Source organism: Staurois parvus, unplaced genomic scaffold (genome assembly GCF_062004578.1).
Source record: "Staurois parvus isolate SC_StPar_1 unplaced genomic scaffold, SC_StPar_1.0 ptg000390l, whole genome shotgun sequence".
NCBI classification, from domain to species: domain Eukaryota; kingdom Metazoa; phylum Chordata; class Amphibia; order Anura; family Ranidae; genus Staurois; species Staurois parvus.
In genome coordinates, this window is record NW_028318186.1 from 1,241,652 (window position 1) to 1,268,617 (window position 26,966).

General features: G+C 44.8%; 1 protein-coding gene and 1 non-coding gene across 2 annotated transcripts in view; both read left to right on the forward strand.

The window, feature by feature from the left end:
* The window catches only part of PKHD1 (PKHD1 ciliary IPT domain containing fibrocystin/polyductin), an 808,705-nt gene that overhangs the window by 294,781 nt on the left and 486,958 nt on the right, over positions 1-26,966 (forward strand). The gene's annotated exons all lie outside the window — the stretch shown is intronic.
* On the forward strand, positions 8,931-9,013 carry TRNAL-UAA (transfer RNA leucine (anticodon UAA)). The gene has a single exon. It is a non-coding gene; the product is annotated as a tRNA-Leu (tRNA).

Genomic DNA, 26,966 nt, shown 5'->3' on the forward strand with positions numbered 1-26,966 from the left:
ATCAAGAAAAAGAAATGTTTGAAGTGACAGGTCTCTAATATGGGGAAATGTACTTCACATTCCATCATGCGGAACGTTAACCTTGTCATACCGCTGGCCGGGAACAGAAACACTTGCTTTTTGTTTGACGGTTAAATGGCAATCTGTCAACGTTGAAGAAAGTGCGAGCTTTGTGAGCGTCAGTGCAGCGGGCTCCATATTCCAGGTTCATGTCTGACAGCTGTAAAAAAAAAATGAGGTGAAGGATCAATTTTTTCTTCTGTACCCCATCTTACTCAGTGGACTTTGGGGAGAGAAAACAAGGCTAACAGACTGAGAAAGATAGACTGAAAGATAGGTAGATAGAATGAAGAAAGGTATCAAATACAGTACATAAAGGAATATTTAAATAGCTGCAGTCTTTGTTTGCCTTATGAATTAATTGTTATTTCCTAAATCTCTCTCTCAATTCTAGGTTGTATGTGTTTGTAAACTATCATATAGCATAAGTGTTAAGGTGTGTGTAAACAACAGTGATGGGCTTGATGTGCCACTCGAATATCGTCCCTTTATGTGTTTGAGGAACTGTTCGCCCGCCACGCCCCACAATGCACTGTGCTCTCACAGTGTATTGTGATTGACCAAAGCAATTCACCTAACCAATCACAGCACAACTGGGCAGAGCTAGTGGTGATGTCACTGCTAGCTCCGCCCAATTGTTTACATCTGACTGACAAATATCAGATTGCAGCGAGTGCTCAGGGGGTGCGGACAGGTTGGCAGGTGTTTTTTTTCATTGTGACAATGCAGGAAAGCGTGATTGACGATGGATTACAACAAACCTTATTTTTTGGCTTTTTTTTTTTTAAATAAAGGACTTGTCAAAGACTGTTGTGTTTTTATTTACATTTTTGGTGAATGAGTAGGGATACTATGTACTATATACTATGTATCCCTACTCATTCACAAGGGGAGGTTTCCAGATTCCGATAAGTCACCCCTGTGGGCCCCCACAACCACAGCCCAGGGCTGTGGGGAAGAGGCCCTTGTCCCCATCGGCATGAGGACTGTCACGTACCTGATAGGAGAATGAAATGACGAGGTCGGCCTCACTTGTGTCACTAGACCTGACCCCGCTGGAAGTGGAACAGAGGGTGCTGAGAGACCTGGGGAACAAGAGTGCCAGTAGGTGTTGCCTGAAGAGCTTGCAGCTGGAATCCTGAAGAGACTGGCGAACCACCGGTTCAGGAACGGTAGCCATGTTTCGGAATCCCACCTGGGTTAAAAGGGCACTCCGCTTGCACAACAGGATCAGGATAAGTGATGTGTCAGATCTCCCAGCTGGCTTGAAGCAGGAACAGTTTATGGTGTGCAGAGCTGGTATAATAGACAGCCAGATGGGCACTCGAGCAAGACAGGAAGCTGGGATCTGAGACAGGAGCAAGGTCACAGGAATAGCCAAGGTCATCAACAGGTGAGCAGCGAGGTACCAAATCATAAGCAAGCCGAAGTCAGGAAAAGAGCCGGAATCAGGAACGAGCAACAAGGCAGGAGAGGAATCTGAACTTAGGTCAGGAACAAGCCGGGTCAGCAACAAGGGGATCATACAAGAATACAGCAGGACACAGGGAAACAGCTTAAGACCAGTCAGCAGTAAGCACAGGCAGAAGCATCCTTTAAATAGTCCATCTGGCACCAATATTCACTGTGCACGTCCGTGTACTTGTGCGCGATCATGCATTTCTATGCGCATGCGCACGTCTGGTCACTATTCTATGGATATTTCTGTGCGCATGCATATTTCTATTAGCCAGCCATCTCACAGGAATTCCCTTACAGGACTCTGTCCCCATGCAGAGGGCATGTAGCCTGATAAGCCACAGGGGGGGCGCTCATTACCCCCCCCCCTCTTTCCTGACCTTCCAGGCCTGTGCTCGGATTAAGGGTCTGGTAGGAATTTATGGGGGGACTGCACGCTTTTTTCCTCCCATTTTTTGGGGTTGGGGTTACCCTTAAAAGCCCCACCAGGTCTAAAGGGCCTGGTAGGGCTTTTAGGGGGAACCCCACGCACTTTAAAACCCCACGCACTTTAAAAAAAAATACTGTGGGGTCTCTCCTAACCTTCCTACCTGACCTATGTGGTCTGGTATAGATTGGGGGGGGACCCCACACTATCTTTTTTTTTTTTTATAAAAATGTAATTTACAAAAAAATAGTCAGTCCTGCTGCAGCAGGTTCTATACACTGTAGAGATGTGCAGTACCCGAGTCTCCATACCCCTTCAAAATGGGCACTTTTGAATTTACAAGTTCAGGTCCCATAGACTTGCAATGAGTTTGAAGTTTGCGGTTGAACTTTCGCTAGGTTCGAATGTTCGACCGCAAACCGAACGGGGGGTGTTTGGCCCATCACTAGTAAACAATCTTAAAGCCAATTTGAATGAATTTTAGATCCCCCCCATTCCTCCACTTATTCAGAAAATTAAAAAAATCAGTCCAAAGCCCCTTTTAGGGGGTAGGGCAAGGCGACTGAGGATATCTTGTGGCCAAAAAGAAGGACTGTAGGTTCAGCTTCAAAACGAAGGTTAGTTTTGCAGCATGAGCTGTTTTTTTTTTTTTATATATAACTCGCTGGGTGCCACAGCCTTTTCTATAAGGTGATTTGACAGTTGAATGTCTGATATTATCAAGTGCAATGCAGGTCCAATAGCCCTTAATTATTTGTGAGGACACCGAGGGACCACCCACATACAGAGAGAAGGGGAGATTGCTGACTGCCAGGGGAGCGAGGGGTGAAGTAATTTAAAGTCGTTTTTCCTGGTATTAAAGGCATAAATGATCATTTACCCTTGCTATGTGGAATGAGCCCCAGTGCAAGGGAGGATTTTTCTTTTCTCCAGAGCTCGGCTTTAACTACTTCCTGCTGGGCTAATTCTGACATTTTACTCTTGCTAGAAACCCCCTAACATTATAAATATATATATATATATATATATATATATATATATATATATATATATATAATTTTCTTCTTCTTTTTTTTTTGCAGAGGCCCTAAAGAATACAATGGTGGGTGTTGCAATTTTTTATGTCACACTGGATTTTCTCTTTTTTCAAATGCAATTTGTTTGGAATCAATACACTTTAATAAATTTTATTGCACACAAACTCTATATAACACTTAATTTTTCGTTAAATTATAACAGATGATGTTACGCTAGCAGCTAAAACTATTGCTCTCACTCTGACGTTCATGAGGATACCTCACAAGTTTGGTGCAATCACTATTTACATATGCATGCAGGACTTTATGGAGAGATCTGGGGTCTGTCAGAACCCAAATCTCTCCACTGGCCTCCAATGCAGACAGTCAGACACAGATCGGTCTGATCAGCTTCTTACCTGGCCGCTAGAAGCCAGGTAAACTAAAGGCACCGTCTGCTGTTACTACCAGTTGCAGCAGTCCTTTTTAAAGGGGCAGTCATTTTTCCTTGCTTAAAGTAAAAAAAGCAAAAAAAACCAAAAACATTCCTTTAAATATCATGCATGGGGGGGGGTTTCCCCTTAAACTATCTGCAAAGTTGCACATCTGTACAATATATAGAACCTGCTGCAGCACGACTGATTTTTTTAAAAATAAAATGACAGATATATATATATATATATATATATATATATATATAAAACAAACAACATGGGGTCCCCCCAATTCCTACCAGTGCATGTGGTTCCTCCTAAAAGCCATACCAAGCCCTTCAGGCCTGGCGGGACTTTTAAGGGGAACCATACCCCCAAAATATGGGGGAAAAAATGTGTGATCCCCCCTAATTTCTAGACCCTTGATCTGAGCACTGCGGCTAACCAGGACAATGGGGAAAAGGGCCTCTTCCCCACAACCCTGGCCGTGGGGGTTGTGGGGGTCTGCGGGCAGGGGGGGTCATTAGCATCAGGGTACCCCTTTAAACATGGGGGCACCCTGATGCTGCCCCTCCCTTGTGAATAAGTAAGGGGTACTTGTACCCCTGCCCATTCACTAAAGGGTTAACTAAAGGCAGTAATTGCTGGAAAAGGGGCCCGTACTGAGTACATATGCATGCTTATACTTTTCAGAGGTCCGATATTGTTCTATGTACAATCCTTGTTTTATTGATTGCATGTAATATTCTAATTTTCTGAGATTGTGGATTTGGGGTTTTCATGAGCTGTAATCCATAATCATCACAATTATGACAAATCACGGCTTGAACTATCTTGCTTTGCTTGTAATGAGTCTATCTCATATATTAGTTTCACCTTTTAACCACTTCCTGTCCGGACACTTTTACCCCCTTCCTGTCCAGGCCAATTTTCAGCTTTCGGCGCTCTCACATTGTGAATGACAATTACTCAGGCATACAACACTGTATCTAAATGAAATTATTATCATTTTTTTCAAACAAATAGAGCTTTAATTTGGTGGTATTTAATCATCACTGGGGTTTTTATTTTTTGCTAGAAAAATGAAAAAAGACTGAAAATTTTGAAAAAAAACATGTTTTTCTTAGTATTTGATACTAAATTTTGCAAATAAATATACTTTCTTCATAAATTTAGGCCAAAATCCATTGTGCTACATTTTGTTGGTAGACATAACCCAAATCAGTGTGTATTATTTAGTCTTTGTGAAAGTTATAGAGTCCACAGACCACGGTATATATATTTGATATATTTGAAAATGTATCAATCCTGATGCACGGACTACCTATATAATTTCTTGGGGCCCTAAAATGCCAGGACAGTACAAATACCCCCCAAACGACCCCTTTTTGGAAAGTAGACAGTCTGAGGTATTTAATGAGAGGCATGGGGAGTTTTTTGAAGTTGTCATTTTTTGCCAATTTTTTAAGGAAATGATGAAAGTAAAAATAATTCTTTTTTTTTTTCCCACAAAGTTGTCATTTAACAAGTTCTTTCTCTCACACGGCATAGGCATACTTGCAATTACACCCCAAAACACATTCTGCTACTCATCCTGAGTATGGCGATACCACATGTGTAAAACTTTTTCACAGCCTAACCACATAGAAGGGCCCCACATCCAATAAGCACCCTTAGGCGTTCTAGGGGCAAAAATTACACATCTAATTTCTTGACTGTCTATCACAGTTTTGGAGGTCCTGGAGCACCAGGACAATTGAATTACCCACAAAATGACCCCATTTTCGAAAGAAAACACCTCAAGGTATGTTTTAAGAGGCATGGGGAGTCCTCTGAAGACTTAATTTTTTGCCACATGTTTTTGGAAAATGTGAAAAGAAAATGAAAATGTATTTTTTTTTACGCAAAGTTGTCAATCTATGAGATATTTCTATTACACAGCATAGGCATACTTAAAATGATACCTCAAAACGCATTCTTTAACTCCTGCTGAATATGGCGATACCAAATGTGTGAGACTTTTTCACAGTCTGGCCACATAGAGGGGTTCCACATCCAATAAGCACCTGTTAGCGTTCTAAGGGCAAAAATTACACATCTAATTTCTTGACTACCTATTGCCGTTTTGGAGGTCCTGGAGCATCAGGGCAATGGAATTATCCACAAAATGACCCTATTTTGGAAAAAAAAACACCCCAAGGTATGTTTTAAGAGGCATGCAGAGTCTTCTGAAGACTTCATTTTTTGCCACAAGTTTTTGGAAAATGCGAAAAGAAAACGAAAATGTATTTTTTTCTACACAAAGTTGTCAATCTATGAGATATTTCTAATACACTGCATAGGCATACTTAAAATTACACCCCAAAACACATTCCCTAACTCTTCCTGAATATGGTGATACCAAATGTGTGAGACTTTTTCACAGTCTGGCCACATAGAGGGGTTCCACATCCAATAAGCACTTGTTAGCGTTCTAAGGGCAAAGATCGCACATCTAATTTCTTAACTACCTATTGCTGTTTTGGAGGTCCTGGAGCATCAGGACAATGGAATTATCCACAAAAAGACCCTATTTTGGAAAGCAAACACCCCAAGGTATGTTTTAAATTCTCCGTCACTCTCATCTGTCATACTCAGAATTTGAAATGCCTCCTCGCTTGTATATGATCTTTTGGCCATATTTTTGACACTGATCAGGACCCACTGGTATGGCAGTGATCAGGATGGTGTTGCAGTGAGGGACAGATATCTGGCTGCAGTTGGTTCACACTAGTCACTGTTGGGCAAAAATCAGAGATACAGTGAGGTGGCTGGCAATGTTTTGTGAGTGTGTGTAAACTCTGTGCAAAGGCTGAAAATTACTCACAGTTAGCTGTACTGGATCTCTCTCCTCACAGACGATGGCAGTGAACAGGATCCACTGGTGTGGCAGAGATCAGGGACACTTTATGAACAGGCACACTGTAAGGTGATCAGGGACACTGATTGGGCCACTGTATGGTGATCAGGGACACTGCTGGGCCACTGCGGTGATCAGGGACACTGCTGGGCCACTTGTGTGGCGATCAGGGACACTGTGGCAATCAGGGACACTGTGGCGATCAGGGACACTGCTGGACCACTTGTGCGGCGACCATGGACACTGCTGGGCCACTGCGATGATCAGGACACTGCTGGGCCACTTGTGTGGCGATCAGAAACACTGCTGGGAAACTGCGGTGATCAGGGACACTGCGGTGATCAGGGGCACTGCTGGACCACTTTTCCGGCGATCAGGGACACTGCTGGCCACTTGTGTGGTGATCAGGGACACTGCTGGGCCACTTGTGTGGTGATCTGGGCCACTGCGGCAATCAGGGACACTGCGGTGATCAGGGACACTGCTGGACCACTTGTGCAGCAATCGGGGACACTGCGGTGATCAGGGACACTGCTGGGACACTGCGGCAATCAGGGACACTGCTGGACCACTTCTGCGGCGATCAGGGACACTGCTGGGCCACTGCGATGATCAGGACACTGCTGGGCCACTTGTGTGGCAATCAGAAACACTGCTGGACTACTGCGGTGATCAGGGACACTTCGGTGATCAGGGGCACTGCTGGACCACTTATCCGGCGATCAGGGACACTGCTGGGCCACTTATCCGGCGATCAGGGACACTGCTGGGCCACTTGTGTTGTGATCAGGAACACTGCTGGGCCAATGTGGGGATCAGGGACACTGCTGGACCAATTGTGTGGTGATCAGGAACACTGCTGGGCCAATGCGGTGATCAGGGACACTGCTGGGCCACTTGTGTGGTGATCAGGAACACTGCTGGGCCAATGCGGTGATCAGGGACACTGCTGGGCCACTTGTGTGGTGGTCAGGGACACTGCTGGGCCACTGCGGCAATCAGGGCCACTGCGGCGATCAGGGACACTGCTGGACCACTTGTGCGGCAATCAGGGACACTGCGGTGATCAGGGACACTGCTGGGCCACTGCGGTGATCAGGGACACTGCTGGACCACTTGTGCGGCAATCGGGGACAATGCTGGGTTACTTGTGCGGCGATCAGGGACACTGCTGGGCCACTTGTGTGGCGATCAGGGACACTGCTGGGCCACTGCGGCAATCGGGGACACTGCGGCAATCAGGGACACTGCTGGACCACTTGTGTGGCAATCAGGGACACTGTGGCGATCAGGAACACTGCTGGACCACTTGTGCGGCAATCAGGGACACTGCGGTGATCAGGGACACTGCTGGGCCACTGCAGCAATCAGGGACACTTCTGGGCCACTTGTGTGGCAATCAGGGACACTGCTTGGCCACTGCGGCGATACTGCTGGGCCACTTGTGTGACGATCAGGGACACTGCTTGGCCACTGCGGCGATCAGGGACACTGTGACGATCAGGGACACTGTGGCGATCAGGAACACTGCTGGGCCACTATGTGGTGATCAGGGACACTGACAATCAGGGACACTGCTGGGCCACTTGTTGGGCGATCAGGGCCACTTGTGGGCAATCAGGGCCACTTGTGGGCGATCAGGACCACTTGTGGGCGATCAGGGCCACTTGGGGCAATCAGGGACACTTGGGGCAATCAGGGACACTTGGGGCAATCAGGGACACTTGTGGGGGCAATCAGGGACACTTGTGGGGACGATCAGGGCCACTTGTTGGGGCAATCAGGGCCACTTATTGGGGTGATCAGGGACACGTGGGGCAATCAGGGCCACTTTAGGGGCGATCAGGGCCACTTTAGGGGCGATCAGGGACACTTTGGGGGCGATCAGGTGTCACTGAGGTGGAGGGCAGTTAGCTACAACCCTTTTCTTCGCTGTTTCTCCTCTCACAGACAACTCCGTGAGAGGAGAAGGAGGCGGAAGCCGCACCATGCGGCTTTTGTTTACAGTTAAGCTGTGTCCTTATTGGACACAGCTGATCACATGGTATGGGACCGATTTCATTGGTCCCATACCATGTCACGTAATCCACCGTGTCCGTCGGACTCGGCGATCATCGGGCTCGCGGGTGCGCGCTCTAGGAGCCGCGCACGAGCCTCAAATACAAGGTGCCGTTTAGAGACGGCAACCCGCTGCTGTAGGTGTCCCGTCCTGCCGTTTATAAACAGCGGCCGGACGGGAAGTGGTTAAGTTGCATTACTGAAATAAATGAACTTTTGCGCGATATTCAAATTTTTTGAGTTTCCCCTGTATAGTACAAAGAAAAGCTTTGACTCTCGTACACGTGGAAAGGAGTTACTTCTTCCTTGCACTTGTGGCATGTGTAGATTGTACAGTGAGCTGTTCAGTGTGCAATTAGAAAAAAATGCTAGCAGTCAGCAAAGAAGCACTTATGGCAGCAGAGACATGCCATATGAAAGCTACCGGCTGACATTCTATTACTCATACACATGGGATGAGAGTTACCAAATCTGGCCATTGTTTAGCTGTAAAAAAGGCCAGTCTGCCTCTTTATGGAGAAATAGTGTTTGGAAATATTAGAAAATCTGTTTGTGTTGTAAACACAACTGAAGTCAGGACCAGGATGGCCGAGTGGTTAAGGCGTTGGACTTAAGATCTAATGGATGTATATCCTCGTGGGTTCAAACCCCACTCCTGGTATAGGCTTTATTGTTAATACCAGCAAATGTCCAGCCAGTTTATTAAGAAGGAATACAGTATAGAACTATCAATGCATTTGTTTTTCAGTGTTCTGTATGTAGCACTAACCTCTTAGGGATTGCTGTTGATTTAGGTCCCCCTATAGTTCTGCACAGCCAGGCAATCTGCATTCTCCACATAAGCTTGCATTCAAAGTCAGAAACCAGTCCTTGAGCCTTTGTTTTGTTGTCTATTAAAGGGATTTAGAACTGGAATAGGGTAAGGGGGGGGGGGTACAGGATGCCCAAGGGACCCAATAACTGAGGACAAACTTCCTGGAACTATTCACGAGTAGTGTTGGGCTCGATGTATGAGTCAAGAGTAGGTTCGACTTAAACATTGTCTGTTCGTGTGTTCACCACAAATCTTTTACAGCCTACAGCAGGCTGAAGCCCTCTGTCGGCTGATGTCACAGACCTGGTCCAGACTCTGAAAAGATCTCAACCATATGGTCAGAATCCATCCAGAGCCCTGGATGGCACGCAGAGCTCTTGTTCACCAGTCCAGGATACCTCTGTTACCTCACTCCCAGTAGCAGAATGGAGTCCTGCCGTGCACCTTGAGTGGAACTCATGCGTGCAGTTTGTTCCTCTTACTCTCCCTTACCTGGCGGCTAGGCTGAGGGCCTTTGTGATGCTGGTCTGCTCCCATTGCTATGGGAGACAGACTACTGGGGAGAGAACACAAATAAGCGATCCCCTCACTACTGGAGTATACCTCACCTAGTACAGGTACCATGCTTCATAACAGGCTGCTTATACTGGTTCCTAGACTCTTGGTACTCTTGACAACCACTTCCATCTCTTCCGAACCATGTTGGCTCTTGAAGAGACTGACTTCATACTCCAATGTGCTTTAACTGACCCAAGCTTCAAGTGTCTATGTGTATTGTGCTGGTAACTTTCATACACCCCTTTAGAAAGACTTCAAACCAGGCAGAACAACGGTTCAAAGGCTTTGCCTTTACAAAGGCTGATAAAACTCAGAATAACAGTTTAACAGGCAAAGAGTCTTTTCCTTAACTAACCCTAACCGTAGCTGCCTCAGCATACCTACATAGGTAGAGTCCAGAATGGCAATAGTCCATGATGATGGTGTCGATGTTCTTCAGAGCAGATGGCAAGTCTCAGCTGCCTTTATTGCATGGTGGCGGTATAACGGTTCCCCAAGCAGAGTTCAACAGAAGACTCAGTCGACTCTCTGGAGACCCTCAGGACTTAGGACTCCCTCCTGGCAGGTAACTGCAGGCTGTAAATGGTCACATCTTCCTCTGTGAGCCTCTTGCTGCTTCCCATGTGGCAGGACTTGTCTGGGCAGAGCCTTCCCCCTTTTTATATGATACAGGGAGAAGAGCAGAGCACTGCAAAAAGCTTACATACTAACCTGGGGAAGGCAGTAAAAGCATTAACACCTTCCCCCTAGTTGAGGCAGACAAAACTAACTATCTACAGTAGGCTACCTGCCTACAAGTTCTGCATTGTAAGTGAGGATGGTGCATTGGAGGACAGAGCATTGGAGAGAAGTAAGCACTAGGGGAGAGAGGAATTGGATAAGTAAAACTGCTTTCTAATGGTACCCTAAACAAAAATGGACTTTAACACCTGCAGTGCATGGAGAGCCCCATTGCAAGAGTAGCTTTAAATTCTTCCCATGATTCAGCTTTAACTATACCATCATGGATCTGCAGCTTTCTTTTGGCCTCATTCACATGGGCTCAGAGGCCTGGACAGTGTGAATGAGGTGTTTATTTAGATGTCTGGAGCCTCCTGGAGCTGCATGTAGGCAGCCTATAGTAATAAATGGTGATACAGCAGCGATACAAACATAGCAAAAGAAAATAATTAAAATACACTGATACTACCAGGTCCCATATTTGGTGTATGTGTGTATATATATATATATATATATATATATATATATATACCAAAGGGGACATAGCCACATATCCAAGTTTGACAGGCTTGCAGGGGTAGGTGCGCAGCCCTGAATGACCATGTGGCCTGTTGGCATTTTGGGTCTGTAGAAAAAAAGGAGTGCTCACTGCTGCAGGGCTGTGGAATAAGGAACAGAGGGCAGGGTAGACATTAGGGGTTTAACACAGCCCCTATGTCTTCATAAAGAGTATTTGTCGCTTGCCACCAAATCTATCATGTAGGGGGCTTCATAGTCCCCCTGTGATAGCAGTAAAGTTCAGTACAAACAAAAAAAGAAAATAAAAGAAAGTAAAATATAATAAAATAAGTAAAAAATAAACGCACCCCTTTCACCCTGCGCACACATATACAAATGCAAATGCACATCTTACAAGTCACCGTGCATGCCAGAATAAGAGCAGGAACTCTAGGACCGTCATTTATTGTTAACTCTAAATTGATGAGCTGTAAAGGCTTTTAAAGCATCACCTAATAATAGTTTTAAATACCATAATTTTTCACCATTTCACGGGCACTATTTACTCGACACAACCAAATCTTTTATTTTGTACAAGAAATCATTGGGGAATTAAATTATGTTTGTGTGCACTAAATATTTATTTCAGTGTATTTTTTCCTGAAAATAAAAATTTGATGTACAAATGTGCAAAAATCGTGCACTTACCATCTTTTTATTTTACAGGGCCTCTGAGTTCAGAAAATATATGTTATATGATATGTTACATATGAATATATATGTTCTAGAATGTTTAGGTAACTTTATGGGCAAATATGCCGATGGTGTGTGTGAAAAATGTATGAAATGCTCCAGAGGGGCAGTAGTTTATATCATATCTATTTGAAGGGGAAAGAAACACGCTTGGGGCAGCACAGTGGCGTAGTGGTTAACATTTCTGTGTTGCAGTACTGGGGTCCTTGGTTCAAATCCTGTCTAGGACAATGTCTATATATTTTTTGCATGTTTTCCTTGTGCTTGCATAGGGTTTCCTCTCACACTGTAAAGACATACTGATAGACTAACCCCTTCCCATGAACTGTACACATATACAGTTGCAAGAAAAAGTATGTGAACCCTTTGGGATTACGTGGAGTTTTGCATGAATTGGGCATAAAATGTGCTCTGAACGTCATCTAAGTCTCAACAATAGAAGAACACAGTCTGCTGAACATAATACTACACAAACATTAGATGTTGCCATGGTTTAATTGCACATAACATGTAAACATTCACAGTGCAGGGAGGAAAAAGTATGTGAGGCCCTAGCTTAATGACTTCTCCCAGAGCTAATTGGAGCCAAGAGTGAGCCAACCTTGACTCCAATCAGTGTGATGATATTGGATGTGTTGCTGACAGCTGTCCTGCCCTTAAAAAACACACACCTGTTTTTGATTTACTGGTTTCAAGAAGCACTGTCTGATGTGAACCATGCCTCGCAGAAAAGAGCTCTCAGAAGACCTACGATCAAGAATTGTTGACTTGCATGAAGCTGGAAAGGGTTGCAAAAGTATCTCCAAAAGCCTTGATGTTCATGTGTCCACGGTAAGACAGACTGTCTACAAATGGAGAAAGTTTAGCACTGTTGCTACTCTCCCTAGGCGTGGTCGTCCTGTAAAAATGACTGCAAGAGCACAGCGCAGAATGCTGCATGAGGTAAAGAAGAATCCCAGAGTGTCAGCTAAAGACCTACAGAAATCTCTGGCACATGCTAACATTTTTGTTGACACATCTACAATAAGGAAAACATTAAACAAGAATGGAGTACATGGGAGGACACCACGGAGGAAGCCATTGCTGTCCAAAAAGAATATTGCAGCACGTTTGAAGTTTGCAAAAGAGCACCTGGATGTTCCACAGCACTACTGGCAAAATATACTGTGGACAGATGAAACCAAGATTGAGTTGTTTGGGAAGAACACACAACACTATGTGTGGAGAAAAAAAGGCACAGCACACCAACATAAAAACCTCATCCCCACTGTAAAACATGGCGGAGGGAGCATCATGGTTTGGGGCTGCTTTGCTGCCTCAGGGCCTGGACGGATTGTTGTCATTGATGGGAAAATGAATTCCAGAGTTTATCAAGACATTTTGCAGGAAAACGTACGACCATCTGTCCGCCAACTGAAGCTCCGCAGAGGATGGGTGATGCAACAGGACAATGACCCAAAGCATACAAGTAATTCAACAAAACGATGGCTGCAACAGCACAGAATACACCTTCTGGAGTGGCCCAGTCAGAGTCCTGACCTCAACCCGATTGAAATGCTGTGGCATGACCTTAAGAGAGCGATTCACACCAGACATCCCAAGAATATTGCTACACTGAAACAGTTTTGTGAAGAGGAGTGGTCCAAAATTACTCCAGATCGTTGTGCAGGTCTGATCTGCAACTACAGGAAACGTTTGGTTGAGGTTATTGCTGCCAAAGGAGGGTCAACCAGTTATTAAGTCCAAAGGTTCACATACTTTTTCCTCCCTGCACTGTGAATGTTTACATGTTATGTGCAATTAAACCATGGCAACATCTAATGTTTGTGTAGTATTATGTTCAACAGACTGTGTTCTTCTATTGTTGTGACTTAGATGACGTTCAGAGCACATTTTATGCCCAATTCATGCAAAACTCCACGTAATCCCAAGGGGTTCACATACTTTTTCTTGCAACTGTATGTGGCCACACTGAGGTGGGTCTTCTTCCGTAGGGCAGCATATATGTGTATCTGTGCTTGTGCCAAGAGCCCCAGGTCTCCTACTAATGATTGGGAACTGGGAGGCTCTGTTCCTGATCACTGTGATCCTCTGATTGGCTATCACTGTAATCAGTCACTCTACAGCCTGTCCCAGATGTGTTTTCTCCTCTTCAATGGAGAAAAAGACGCATTGGGGTTTATTTACTAAAGCTGGATAGTGCAAAATCAGGCTCACTTCTGCATTGAAACCAATCAGCTTCCAGGTGTTATTGCCAAAGCTTAATTGAACATGCTGAGGATAGAAGCTGATTGATTTCTATGCAGAAGTCAGCCTGTATTTGCACTCTCTAGCTTTAGTAAACAAACCCCGTTGCATCTTTTTCTCCTTGCTAGCCACTTGCCCTCCTGAGGATATACCCCCCTTCCTGACCAGGCCTTTTTTTGCTATTCGGCGCTGCACTATTTCAACTGGTAATTGCGCGGCCATGCAATGCTGTGTCCAAAAGAAATTTATGTCCTTTTTTTCCACACATATAGAGCTTTCTTTCGGTGGTATTTGATCACCTGTGCACTTTTTATTTTTTTGTGCTATAAACAAAAAATGACAGAAAATTTTGAAAAACAAAACTATATTTTTTACTTTCGGCTATAAAAAATATATAGTAAACTCAAAGTTAGTTATAAATTTAGGCCAAAATGTATTCTGCTCCATGTTTTTGGTAAACAAAATCCAGATAAGTGTATATTGATTGCTTTGTGTGAAAATTATAGCGTTTACAAACTATGGCATAGATCAGGGGTCCTCAAACTATGGCCCGCGGGCCACAAGTGGCCCACCGAGGACATTTATCCGGCCCGCCGGCAGGGGCGTATTTTTCGCAAGGAAGGGACACTAAGTACAGGGGCGGGCAGGGGTCTGCTGTACCTTATCTGGCTCCAGTCCCAGTCCCACAACGATCCAGTCCAGGAAGTGCTGCTCCTTCATTCACTCCTGCCGCTCGGCTCCGCCTCCTCACCGGTGATTGGGCACCAGAACTGTAGCTCAGGAAAGGCACACAGGTGGCCAATCACCTGCGAGGAGGCGGAGCCGAGCGGACTCGCGAACATCTAGTGAGGGAGAGGCCGGAGTGAAGGACAGCTGACAGGTAAGTGTGCCGTGCAGATGGTGCTGCTGCAACCAGGTAGCTGGCTGCAGCAGCACCATGCTGGAGCAGGGGTCAGCAAGTTAAGTGTCATTTGTGTCAGTGGGAGGAATAGTGGCCCATCATTGGTGTCACTGATACTAATGATGGGGCATTATTCCTCCCACTGACACCAATGATGGGGCGCTATTCCTCCCACTGACACCAATGATGGGGCGCTATTCCTCCCACTGACACCAATGATGGGGCACTATTCCTCCCCCCACTGACACCAACGATGGAACACTATTCCTTCCTCCGCTGACACCAACGATGGAACACTATTCCTTCCCCCGCTGACACCAACGATGGAACACTATTCCTTCCCCCACTGACACCAATGATGGGGCACTATTCCTCCCTCCCACTGACACCAACGATGGGGCACTATTCCACCCCCCACTGACACCAACGATGGAACACTATTCCTTCCCCCACTGACACCAATGATGGGGTACTATTCCTCCCACTGACACCAATGTTGGGACACTATCCCCCCAACTGACACCAATGACGGGGCACTATTCCCCCCCACTGACACCAATGACATACTATTCCTCCCACTGACACCAAAGATGGGGCCTTATTCTTCCCACTGACACCAATGATGGGACACTATTCCTCCCACTGACACCAATGTTGGGACACTATCCCCTTCCCCCACTGACACCAATGATGGGACACTATTCCCCCCCTCACTGACACCAACGATGGGGCACTATTCCTCCCCCCACTGACACCAACAATGGGGCATTATTCCTCCCCCCACTGACACTAATGATGGGGAACTATTCCTCCCACTGACATCAATGATGGGGCACTATTCCTCCCACTGACACCAATGATGGGGCACTATTCCTCCCACTGACACCAATGATGGGGCACTATTCCTCCCACTGACACCAATGATGGGGCACTATTCCTCCCACGGACACCAATGATGGGGCACTATTCCTCCCACTGGCACCAATGATGGGGCACTATTCCTCCCACTGACACTGATGATGGAGCACTATTTCGCTCCATAAGACACACTTGGGGGTAAATGTCTGTGCATCTTATGGAGCGGCCGGCCCAGTATTCCTGCTGCCGTTGTATGCCCCCAGTCTCTGGTCATCTCCTGTACTGCATTTGTTTATAGTTTTTTTTTTTTAAACTATAGTCCGGCCCTCCGACGGTCTGAGGGACAGTGAACTGGCCCCCTGTTTAAAAAGTTTGAGGACTCCTGGTAAAGATAATCGAATTTATGCCATTTTTGTGCAACACAGCACTGCACTAGTTTAACCATTTCAATACCGGGCACTTTTACCCCCTTCCTGCCCAGGCCATTTTTCAGGTTTCAGCGCTCTCATACTTTGAATGACAATTGCGCGGTCATACAACATTGTACCCAAACTAAAATTTTATCATTTTCTTCACACAACTAGAGCTTTCCTTTGGTGGTATTTAATCACCGTTGATTTTAATTTTTTTGCTAAATTAACAAAAAAAGACCAAAACTTTTGAAAAAAAAAACACGTTTTTCTTTGTTTCTGTTATAAAAGTTTGCAAATAAATAATTGTTCTTCATAAATTTAGGCCGAGATGTATTCTGCTACATGTCTTTGGTGAAAATAACCCAAATTAGGATGTATTTTTTAGTTTGTAGGAAGGTTATAGAGTTCACAAACTATGGTATAGATCTGAATATTGATCAATCCTGAAGTACTGACAGCCAATCTAATTTCTTGAGGTCAGAAGAATGTCAGAATAGTACAGATATCCCCAAATGACCCCTTTTTGCAGAGTAGACAGTCCAACGTACTTCATAAGAGGCATGCCAAGTTTTTTGAAGTTGTATTTTTTTGTCATAATTTTTCGGAAAATTAAAAAATTAATAAAATTATTTTCACTATTTTTTTTTACATCCTGTCACCAGTGCAGTACAGCGTCATCATATAACTGGCATGGCGGTGATCAGGGACACTGACAGTATGAAAAAAAATATATAATTTTTTTAAATTTTTTTTTATTTAATTTTAAATTTTTATTATCTTTTTTTTTCTTTTTTTTTAAGATTTTTTTTTTCATATTTCACTATGACCAAAGTAGTACAATGTTACCATAGTAACATTGTACTACTTTGGGGAAGTGATCAGTATTTTATTTATTTATTTATTTTTTTTACACAATTTGCTTATAGCAAAGAATTCCTTTGATATAAGCAAGCATTTACCTGAATGACATCGATTCATTCAGGGTTTTTTTTTTCTTGTGCTTAGCTGTGATTTGGCCACAGCTAATCACATGACATGTGCATCTGATCACTGTGACCATTCACAGCTAGACACTAGTATACAATGCTTGGCATGAATGAAGCCATCCATTGTATACAACTGTCATGTGACCTGCTGTGACTGGTCACAGCAGGTCACATGGTACCGGCAACGGGGGCCGATACTCAGATCTGTCATCGGCCATGTCCGAGGTACACGGCTGGTGACAGATCGCGCCGCTCCGCGGCTCTGCAAGCGTGAAAAAACTGTGCATGCCTGGGAGGACGCCATTTGGCGTCCACCCCGGATATCTACAGCATTTTGCCGGCCGCCAAACGGCTATTGGCCAGGCGTCTTTTGGTTAACTTGCAATTGCGTGGTTATGCAATACTGTACATAAATTTAATTTATGTCCTTTATTTCACACAAATAGAGCTTTCTTTTGGTGGTATTTGATTACCTGTGCACTTTTTATTTTTCGCTCTATAAACAGAAGAACGAAGATTTGAAAACAAAAAATATTTTCTCATTTCTGTCATAAAAATATCCAAAAAAACTCAAATTTCATCATAAATGTAGGCCAAAATGTATTCTGCCACATGTTTTTGGTAAAAAAATCCCAATAAGTGTATATTGACTACTTTGTGTGAAAGTTATAGTGTCTACAAACTATGGTCTAGATCAGCAATGGGCAAACTACGGCCCGCGGGCCGTATACGGCCCGGCGGACCTTTTAATCCGGCCCGCGGAGCGTGGCAAACATTGGCTGTCAGGATGTAGGCGGGGCAGCGTGACAAACTCCTCTCCTCTCACAGTCCGCCCTGAAGACCGGAACGGCGCGGGAACACGGCGAGAGGAACGCGCGGAGCAAAGGTAAGTGAATTGACACAATATGGGGAATGAATTACTATAGGGGGGATGAATTACTATATGGGGGATGAATTACTATAGGGGGGATGAATTACTATATGGGGATGAATTACTATGGGGGATGAATTACTATATGGGGGATGAATTACTATGGGGGATGAATTACTATATGGGGGATGAATTACTATGGGGGATGAATTACTATGGGGGATGAATTGCTATATGGGGGATTAATTACTATAGGGGGGATTAAATACTATAGGGGGGATGAATTACTATATGGGGGATGAATTACTATAGGGGATGAATTACTATATGGGGGATGAATTACTATATGGGGGATGAATTACTATGGGGGATGAATTACTATATGGGGGATGAATTACTATAGGGGGGGTGAATTACTATATGGGGGATGAATTACTATATGGGGGATGAATTACTATATGGGGGATGAATTACTATGGGGGATGAATTACTATATGGGGGATTAATTACTATGCTTACTATGGGGGAATATTACTATACTTACTATGGATGGCATGGTAGTGGCTGGGCCGGCCAGCAGCTAGTCCGGCCCCCGGGTCCAATATATGAACCCATTGCGGCCCTCAAGTCAGAAAGTTTGCCCACCCCTGGTCTAGATACTGCAATTTACACAGCCTGAAATCCAATGACCACGTTGAAAACCTGAAGGTGCGTAACTTCCTCATTTCACTTACAGAGGCCCTGAAATGCCAGGATTGCACCAAATCCCCCAAATGACCCCTTTTTGGAAAGTAGACACCCCAAGGAATTTAAAAAGAGGCATGGTGAGTATTTTGCAGATCTAATTTTTTCTCACAAAGTTTTTAAATATATGTTTCTTGTTCTTAATTTTCCAAAAGCTTGTGGCAACAAACAAGATCTGCAAAATACTCAACATGCTTCTTATCAAATTCCTTTGGGTGTCTACTTTCCATAAAGGGGTAATTTTTTGCAAGGGGGGGGGGGGGTTGGTGTTATCCTGGCATTTCAGGGCCTTTGAAACTGTGATAGGTAGTCAGGAAGTGTAATGAGGAAATAAAGCCCTTTAAAAGCCTGAAGGTGCTTATTGGATTTTGGGGTCCTGTACTTGGCTAGACTGCCAAAAAGTCTCTCACATGTGGTACCCCCATACTCAGTAGAAGTAGCAGAATGTATTTTGGGGAGTAATTCCACATATACCCATGGCATGTGTGAGCAATAAATCATTTAATTGACAATTGTGTGTAAAAAAAAATATTTTTTTTGTCATTTTCCAAAAACTTGTGGTACAAAAATAAATTCTTCTATTGACTCAACATGCCTCTCAGCAAATAGTTTGGGGTGTCTACTTTCCAAAAAAGGGGTAATTTTGGGGGGTGGGGGCATTTTATGCCCAGCATTAGAAGTTTATGCCACACATCACTCACTCTTCTAACCACCCGAAGACCAAGCTTTTCCTGACAATTTTTGTTCACATGACAAAAATCTGTATTTTTGACTAGGAAATTACTTTGAACCCCCAAACATATATTTTTTAAAAGCACCCTAGTGAATGAAATGGTGGGTGCTGCAATTTTTTATGTCACAGTACTCGAAAAGCGATTTTTCAAATGCAAATGTTTTTTTAAAAATACACTTTTTTTACTTTTAATGCCCAAAACACAGTATATTGGCCAATTATTTGGTAAAATATAAAAGATGATGGTATGATGGTATAGTAAATAGATACCAAACATGACATACATTAAGGTGAGGATCACATCTGTGCAGGTGGTTCTGCTGCGGATCCGCACGAAAATTCATGCAGCCGCACCACCCGCACAGAGAAATGCGGACCCGCGGGTGGGTGCCATTAGTTCTAATGACACGCCGCCCGCACTGGAAAATGCAACCATACTGGCAACCGAGGTTCCCGTGTGGACTGCATTTTCAGAAGTGCAGGGACTTCTTCCCTGCGTGTCACGGGCACGTGAGTCCATTCAAATGAATGGACTCTCGTGCCTGTGCAAAATGCATCCTGCACGGCCGCATATACAGTCATGGCCGAAATTGTTGGCACCCTTGATATTTCTCCAGGAAATCATGTATTTCTCACGAAACGTATTGCATTAACACATGTTTTGCTATACACATGTTTATTCCCTTTGTGTGTATTGGGACAAAACAAAAAAAGGGAGGAAAGAAAGCAAATTCGACATAATGTCACACAAACCTCCAAAAATGGGCTGGACAAAAGTATTGGCACCCTTTCACAACTGCGGATAAATAAGAATGTTACAAGCATGTGATGCTCCTGTAAACTCACCTGGGGCAAGTAACAGGTGTGGGCAATATAGAAATCACACCTGAAAGCAGATAAAAAGGAGAGACGTTCACTTAACCTTTGCATTGTGTGTCTGTCTGTGCCACACTAAGCATGGACAACAGAAAGAGGAGACGAGAACTGTCTGAGGACCTGAGAACCAAAATTGTGGCAAAATATCAACAATCTCAAGGTTACAAGTCCATCTCCAGAGAACTAGATTTGCCTTTGTCCACAGTGCGCAACATTATCAAGAAGTTTGCAACCCATGGCACTGTAGCTAATCTCCCTGGTCGTGGACGGATGAGGAAAATTGATGAAAGATTGCAACGCAGAATAGTCCGGATGGTGGATAAGCAGCCCCAAACATGTTCCAAAGACATTCAAGCTGTCCTGCAGGCTCAGGGAGCATCAGTGTCAGCGCGAACTATCCGTCGACATTTAAATGAAATGAAACGCTATGGCAGGAGACCCAGGAGGACCCCACTGCTGACACAGAGACATAAAAAAGCAAGACTACAGTTTGCCAAAATGTACTTGAGTAAGCCAAAAGCCTTCTGGGAAAACGTCTTGTGGACAGATGAGACCAAGATAGAGCTTTTCGGTAAAGCACATCATTCTACTGTTTACCGAAAACGGAATGAGGCCTACAAAGAACAAAACACAGTACCTACGGTAAAATATGGTGGAGGTTCAATGATGTTTTGGGGTTGTTTTGCTGCCTCTGGCACTGGGTGCCTTGACTGTGTGCAAGGCATCATGAAATCTGAGGATTACCAAAGGATTTTGGGTCGCACTGTAGGGCCCAGTGTCAGAAAGCTGGGTTTGCGTCCAAGATCCTGGGTCTTCCAGCAGGACAATGACCCCAAACATACGTCAAAAAGCACTCAGAAATGGATGGCAAAGAAGCGCTGGAGAGTTCTGAAGTGGCCAGCAATGAGCCCAGATCTAAATCCCATTGAACACCTGTGGAGAGATCTTAAAATTGCTGTTGGGAAAAGGTGTCCTTCCAATAAGAGAGACCTGGAGCTGTTTGCAAAGGAAGAGTGGTCCAAAATTCCGGGTGAGAGGTGTCAGAAGCTTATTGATGGTTATAGGAAGCGACTGATTTCAGTTATGTTTTCCAAAGGGTGTGCAACCAAATATTAAGTTAAGGGTGCCAATACTTTTGTCCAGCCCATTTTTGGGGTTTTGTGTGACATTATGTCATATTTGCTTTTCTGCCTCTGTTTTATATTTGTTCCAATACATACAAAGGGAATAAACATGTGTATAGCAAAACATGTGTTAATGCAATACCTTTTTTGTGTGAAATACTTGATTTTCAGGAAAAATATCAAGGGTGCCAACAATTTCGGCCATGACTGTATGTGACCTGGGGCTAACACTGCGCATGCCCCGTGCAATGGCGACAAACTGCATACATTTTTAATATCCATAGGCAATGATTTAAAAGCCTTTACAAGCTAACATTTTAGATTTACAGAGGAGGTCTTGTGCTAGAATTACTGCAGTTGATCTGACGTTCACGGCGATACCTCACATGCATGGTGCAACTGCTGTTTACATACTGGCACAGGGTCAATGCTCGCGCACGCAGGTGCTCGTTCGCACGCGTGCAGGGGGGTGAGGGTGCTTTTTTTTTGTTATTTTTAATTTTTTTAATTATCTTTACACTGTCCCTTTCTTTTTTTTTTTTTATCACTTTTAATGCCATCACAGGGTATGCAAATTTTCCCTATAACTTCAATGGGTAATGTCATATATTCTTTTTTGAGAAATCTGGGTTCTATCAGACTCTAGATATCTCCTCTGCCCTTACATTATCTAATCTCACCAAGATCGGTGTGATCAGATGCTTTCCCAATTTACAAATGGCGTTGTTTATATCCTGCGAAACTGAAGTGATGAAATGTTTGTAGCTTACATTGCTGGTCCTTGTTGGGTGCATATGCGATGTTCTTTTTTTTTTTATGCAGCCTGTGGGCTGAATGAAAAAAAGAGACGAAATCTCTGCTAGAAAAAGTGTGTGGTATGCCCACCATTAGAATATACCTCCCTGCATCCACTCACTTCTAATGGTGGGTACACATGAAATGTGCCAAAGAATATTATAAAATATATATGCCGAAGCATTGTGGTCATCAACCAGCTGGCCACCCAGGCCCCCATACTTCAGCATATGTGCTCTTTTTTAACTGCGGATGAAAAATCTTATCCAACAGCGCTGCCCACATTGACTTATGTATATTCTGAGAGCAAGTTCCTGTTGCTGTCAGAATAAACAGGTCGGTGTTGCAGCTGAATGACATTCCTGCAAAGAAAACAGCAATGGTTAACAATATAACAGTAACAATAAAACAGTAAAATTGTAACAGTAACAACAACGACAACAAAAAAAACTATAACTATTTTTGGTTTTTACATTTTTTTTATTGTTGGAGGGATTTGTACGTTTTATTTATTTATTTATTTTACTTTTTTTAAACTTTAAACTTTTTAAAACAGATTTTAGGATCTCTCCAAATGCGATAGTCAGTTTCCTGACTACCTAACATCTTTCGAAACCTTGTGTAAATGTGTCCTGAACTGTGCCATGCTGCACCCTATATCAGGCCTTGAAATTTCCACTCGCCTGCTCGCCAATGGCGAGTGGAAATTATGGTGGGGGCGATTGTGTCCCCCAGGGGTGTATTTGCCGCGAGGCAAACAACGCGTTTGCCTAGGGCAGCACTTTTTAGGGGGGTGGCGCAGCGGCGACGCCGCCCCCCCTCTTTCCCACGAAAGGGGCACTCAGTACAGGGGCGGGCTGCTGTGTCTTACCTGGGTCTCCGTGTCCCAGTCCCACGTCGATCCAGTCCACGAGGAGCTGCTGGAGGAGGGGTAGGGAGGTTGTCAGTGGGTCCGGTGTCTTCATTTCCCTGGATCGCGATGTGTGGGTGGGATGACGTTCCACCCCTGTCATCTTGCCACACCCCCGGGATCACTCAACAGCCTACGGCAGCTTGTCCCTCCCTCTGCAAGCTCTGCCTCCTCGCTGATGATTGGAAGCCGGAACTGTAGCTCAGGAAAGGCACACACGGCCAATCACCGTCGAGGAGGCGGAGCTTGGAGAGGAGAAGCAGCGCGAAGATCAAAGAAGTGAGGGAGCACAAGTGAAGAGGAGAGCGGCCGGAGAAGGAAGACAGCTGACCGGTAAGTGTCTGTGCCGGGCAGATGGTGCTCCGGCTGTAGCCAGATATGCTGGCTGTGGATAGGAGAGGGAGGGAGCGAGCCCAGGCTGGAACAAGGGTCAGCAAGGTAAGTATCATTGGTGTCAGTGGGAGGAGTAGTGCCCCATCATTAGTGTCACTGATACCAATGATGGGGCACTATTCCTCCCACAAACACCATTGATGGGGCACCATTTCCCCCCCACTGACACCAACGATGGGCACTATTCCTCCCCCCACTGACACCAACGATGGGGCACTATTCCTCCCCCCACTGACACCAACAATGGGGCAGTGTTCCCCCCCCCGACACCAATGATGGGACACTATCCCCCCCCTACTGACACCAATGATGGGTCACTATCCCCTCCCCCCCACTGACACCAATGATGGGTCACTATTCCCCCCCCCCCCACTTACGCCAATGATGGGTCACTATTCCCCCCCCCCACTGACACCAATGATGGGGCACTATTTCCCCCCCAAACTGACACCAATGATGTACATGTGTCTGTGTATGTATGTACATGTGTCTGTGTGTGCTTGTACATGTGTCTGTGTGTGTTTTTCTGTGTATGTACATGTATCTGTGTGTATGCATGTCTGTATGTGCCTGTGTGTGTGTACATGTGTGTCTGTGTGTGTATGTGTATATTTACATGTCTGTGTGTGTGTGTACAGGTGTCTCTGTTTGTGTGTTTTTTGGTGGCGAGTAACTCTTAAGGCCTAGCTAGTAGCTCAGGACTTGAATTTTAAGCCCTGCCCTATATTAATACTCCACTAGTGTGTGCAGCCGGCTAATTGCATCTGGGTTGGGGGTTTGGGTCACAGCGTCTTCTGGCTACAAAAGGGCTGTGATAATCTGTTCCTGGATCCACTTCCTCCAGTTGCTTTGTAAAGCACAAAAGCATTATATAGAGCCAATTGAAATAAATACACTTTTTTGTACCAGTGTCCGGGTTTTCAGGAAACTAAGTACGGCTTCATCATCTGGTCGTTGAAGTCCACCCCTCCCATGTTAAGGCTATAGTCGTGGACACAGAGGGGCTTCTCAACAACACCAGCTGCCATGGCAATTTGGATGGTTGTGTCTGCGTGAATGGAAGACAGGACGGAAACATTCCGTTTGTCCTTCCACTTCACTGCAAGCAATTCCTCATTCCTCAAGCAGGCTTTTTCCCCCTTTCTAAGACGGGTATTTGCAAGCTGTTGGGGGAAGCCCCGTCGATTAGGTCGCACGGTGCCACATGCACCAATTCCAAGATTGTACAAATGTCTAAATAGTGGCACACTTTAATAAAAATTGTCCACATACAAGTGGTACCCCCTATGGAAAAAGGATGAAACCAAGTCCCAAACTATCTTGCCACTGCTTCCCATGTAGTCTGGGCATCCGGGGGCTCCATGTGACTATCTTTTCCTTCATAAATCCGAAACTTATATGTATAGCTTCTGCCCTCTCACAGGTCTTATACATCTTGAGCCCATATCTGGCATACTTGCTTAGGAGAAATTGTTTGAATGCAAGGCGACCAGAAAAATAATGAGGGACTCGTCAACACAGATGTTTTGCTGGGGAGTATAGACATCTGCAAATTTTTGGTTAAGGTGATTTACGAGGGGCCAAATTTTTTGGAGCCGGTCAAATTCAGAGTCAACCCAAGGGTGACAGAGTGTGTTGTCATTGAAATGCATAAAACGCATTATACTCTCATATCTTTGCCTGGCCATGGCAGCAGAGAACACGGGCATAGGATGAATCGGGTCTGTGGACCAATACAACCGCAATTCATTTTTTTTTAGTAATGCTCATATTGAGGGTTAGGCCCAAAAAACTTTAAATTCAGAAACTGTAATGGGTTTCCATGAGATTGGTCTGGCAAGCTTTGAATTTGGGTTGGTGGCGATAAACTGTTATGCATATAAATTACTTTCATGCACAACCAATGCATACAGATCTTCTGTGAAAAACAGCTCCAAAAAATCAAGTGGAGTATTTAAATTTGCTGTTTCCACCTGAATTCCGGGATGGGCAGTGAATGGGGGAAGTACGAGTGCTGCAGAATTTGTGGGCTGGCAATCGGGATTTGCAAGCACATCCGGAAGGATACGGGGAGCTCTACGGGCCTGTCTGCGAATTCTTGGTGGCTGCGGGACACTACTTGTGCTCATCACCGCACCAGCTTGTACTGCACTTATGGGACTCGCTACATCACCAAGTGATACTGCAGTGCTGGTATGTGAAAGACCAGGATGTACTAGGCCGCTGGTGCTCGCCAGTTCACCAAAAGGTAGAGCAGCACTTGTACTGGCACTCTGCTGCATATGAGAGTCATCATGCATTTGGAACATCTCAGCAACCTGGAAATGGGGTCGGGTACGCCTGATCTTCACAGAGACCTCTTCTCCATCATCTGAGCTATCTGTCAGGATGCCGCTACTGTCTACAGGTTTGTATTCTGAGGCTGATTGTGTCAGGGAGTCTTCCCCTTCGCTCTCACCTGACATGCTCAGAATCCTGTAGGCCTCTTCACTAGAGTACCTTTCGTTGAATATTTTGGCCACTAAATTTATAGATACATAGAGTGATTCACAGGAAAAAGAGCACCTGGCTGTCAGGGACTGCTTGAACCGCTACACAAAAATTTACAGACAAGTGCTAACAGAGATCAGGCCTGATTCTGCGAACACTGCGGTTTTGTGTGCAATGTATCAAGTGACAGTGACCTACTGACACTGCACTTGCTGCAGGAGAAAGGAGGGGTAAGCGTAGGGGCTAAATGCAGGTGCCGGGGCTGATCCCGCTAATGCTGCATTTTTGGGGACACTATACTAATGTGAACGCTGGTATAGTGCTGATCTGATCAAAGCTATTGATCTATTCAGACACTATACTAGCAATGGAGGTTTATTGTGTATGTGAGCGTGTTCCTGGCAATCAAGGGGTTAAATGTGATTACTGGTGTACTGACGGGCAATCTGAAGCTATCTGGGATGGGCGCTAACTGACACTAACGCTATCTGAAGTCCCCGGCAACACTAATACAGTGATCAGCAAAAAATCTGTACACTGTACTACTGGGGGCGATCAAGGGGTTAAATGTGCTCTAAAGTGTTCTAAAGTGTGTTTTTTAACTCACTATGTGTTGGTCCTTCTCTCTCTCGGATGGAATGTACCCAAAGAGAGAAGATGTCATCATTTCCTGTACCTGTGTAACTGTAAACACAGGTACAGGAAGATTCCTGATAGGACAGGGATCGATCATCCGACTTAGGCCAACCATCACTGGCCTAAATTGGATGATTGATCCCTCGGGGATCAAATCACGGCACCCGCAGATCGGCGGGGGCACACACTCGCCCCCCCAGTCCGCGAAAACCACGGGAGCGCAAATTTTTGCACACCCCTGCCGCCCTGTAGCAGTATAAAAGATAAAAAAATTAAAAAGTAAAGATAAATTAG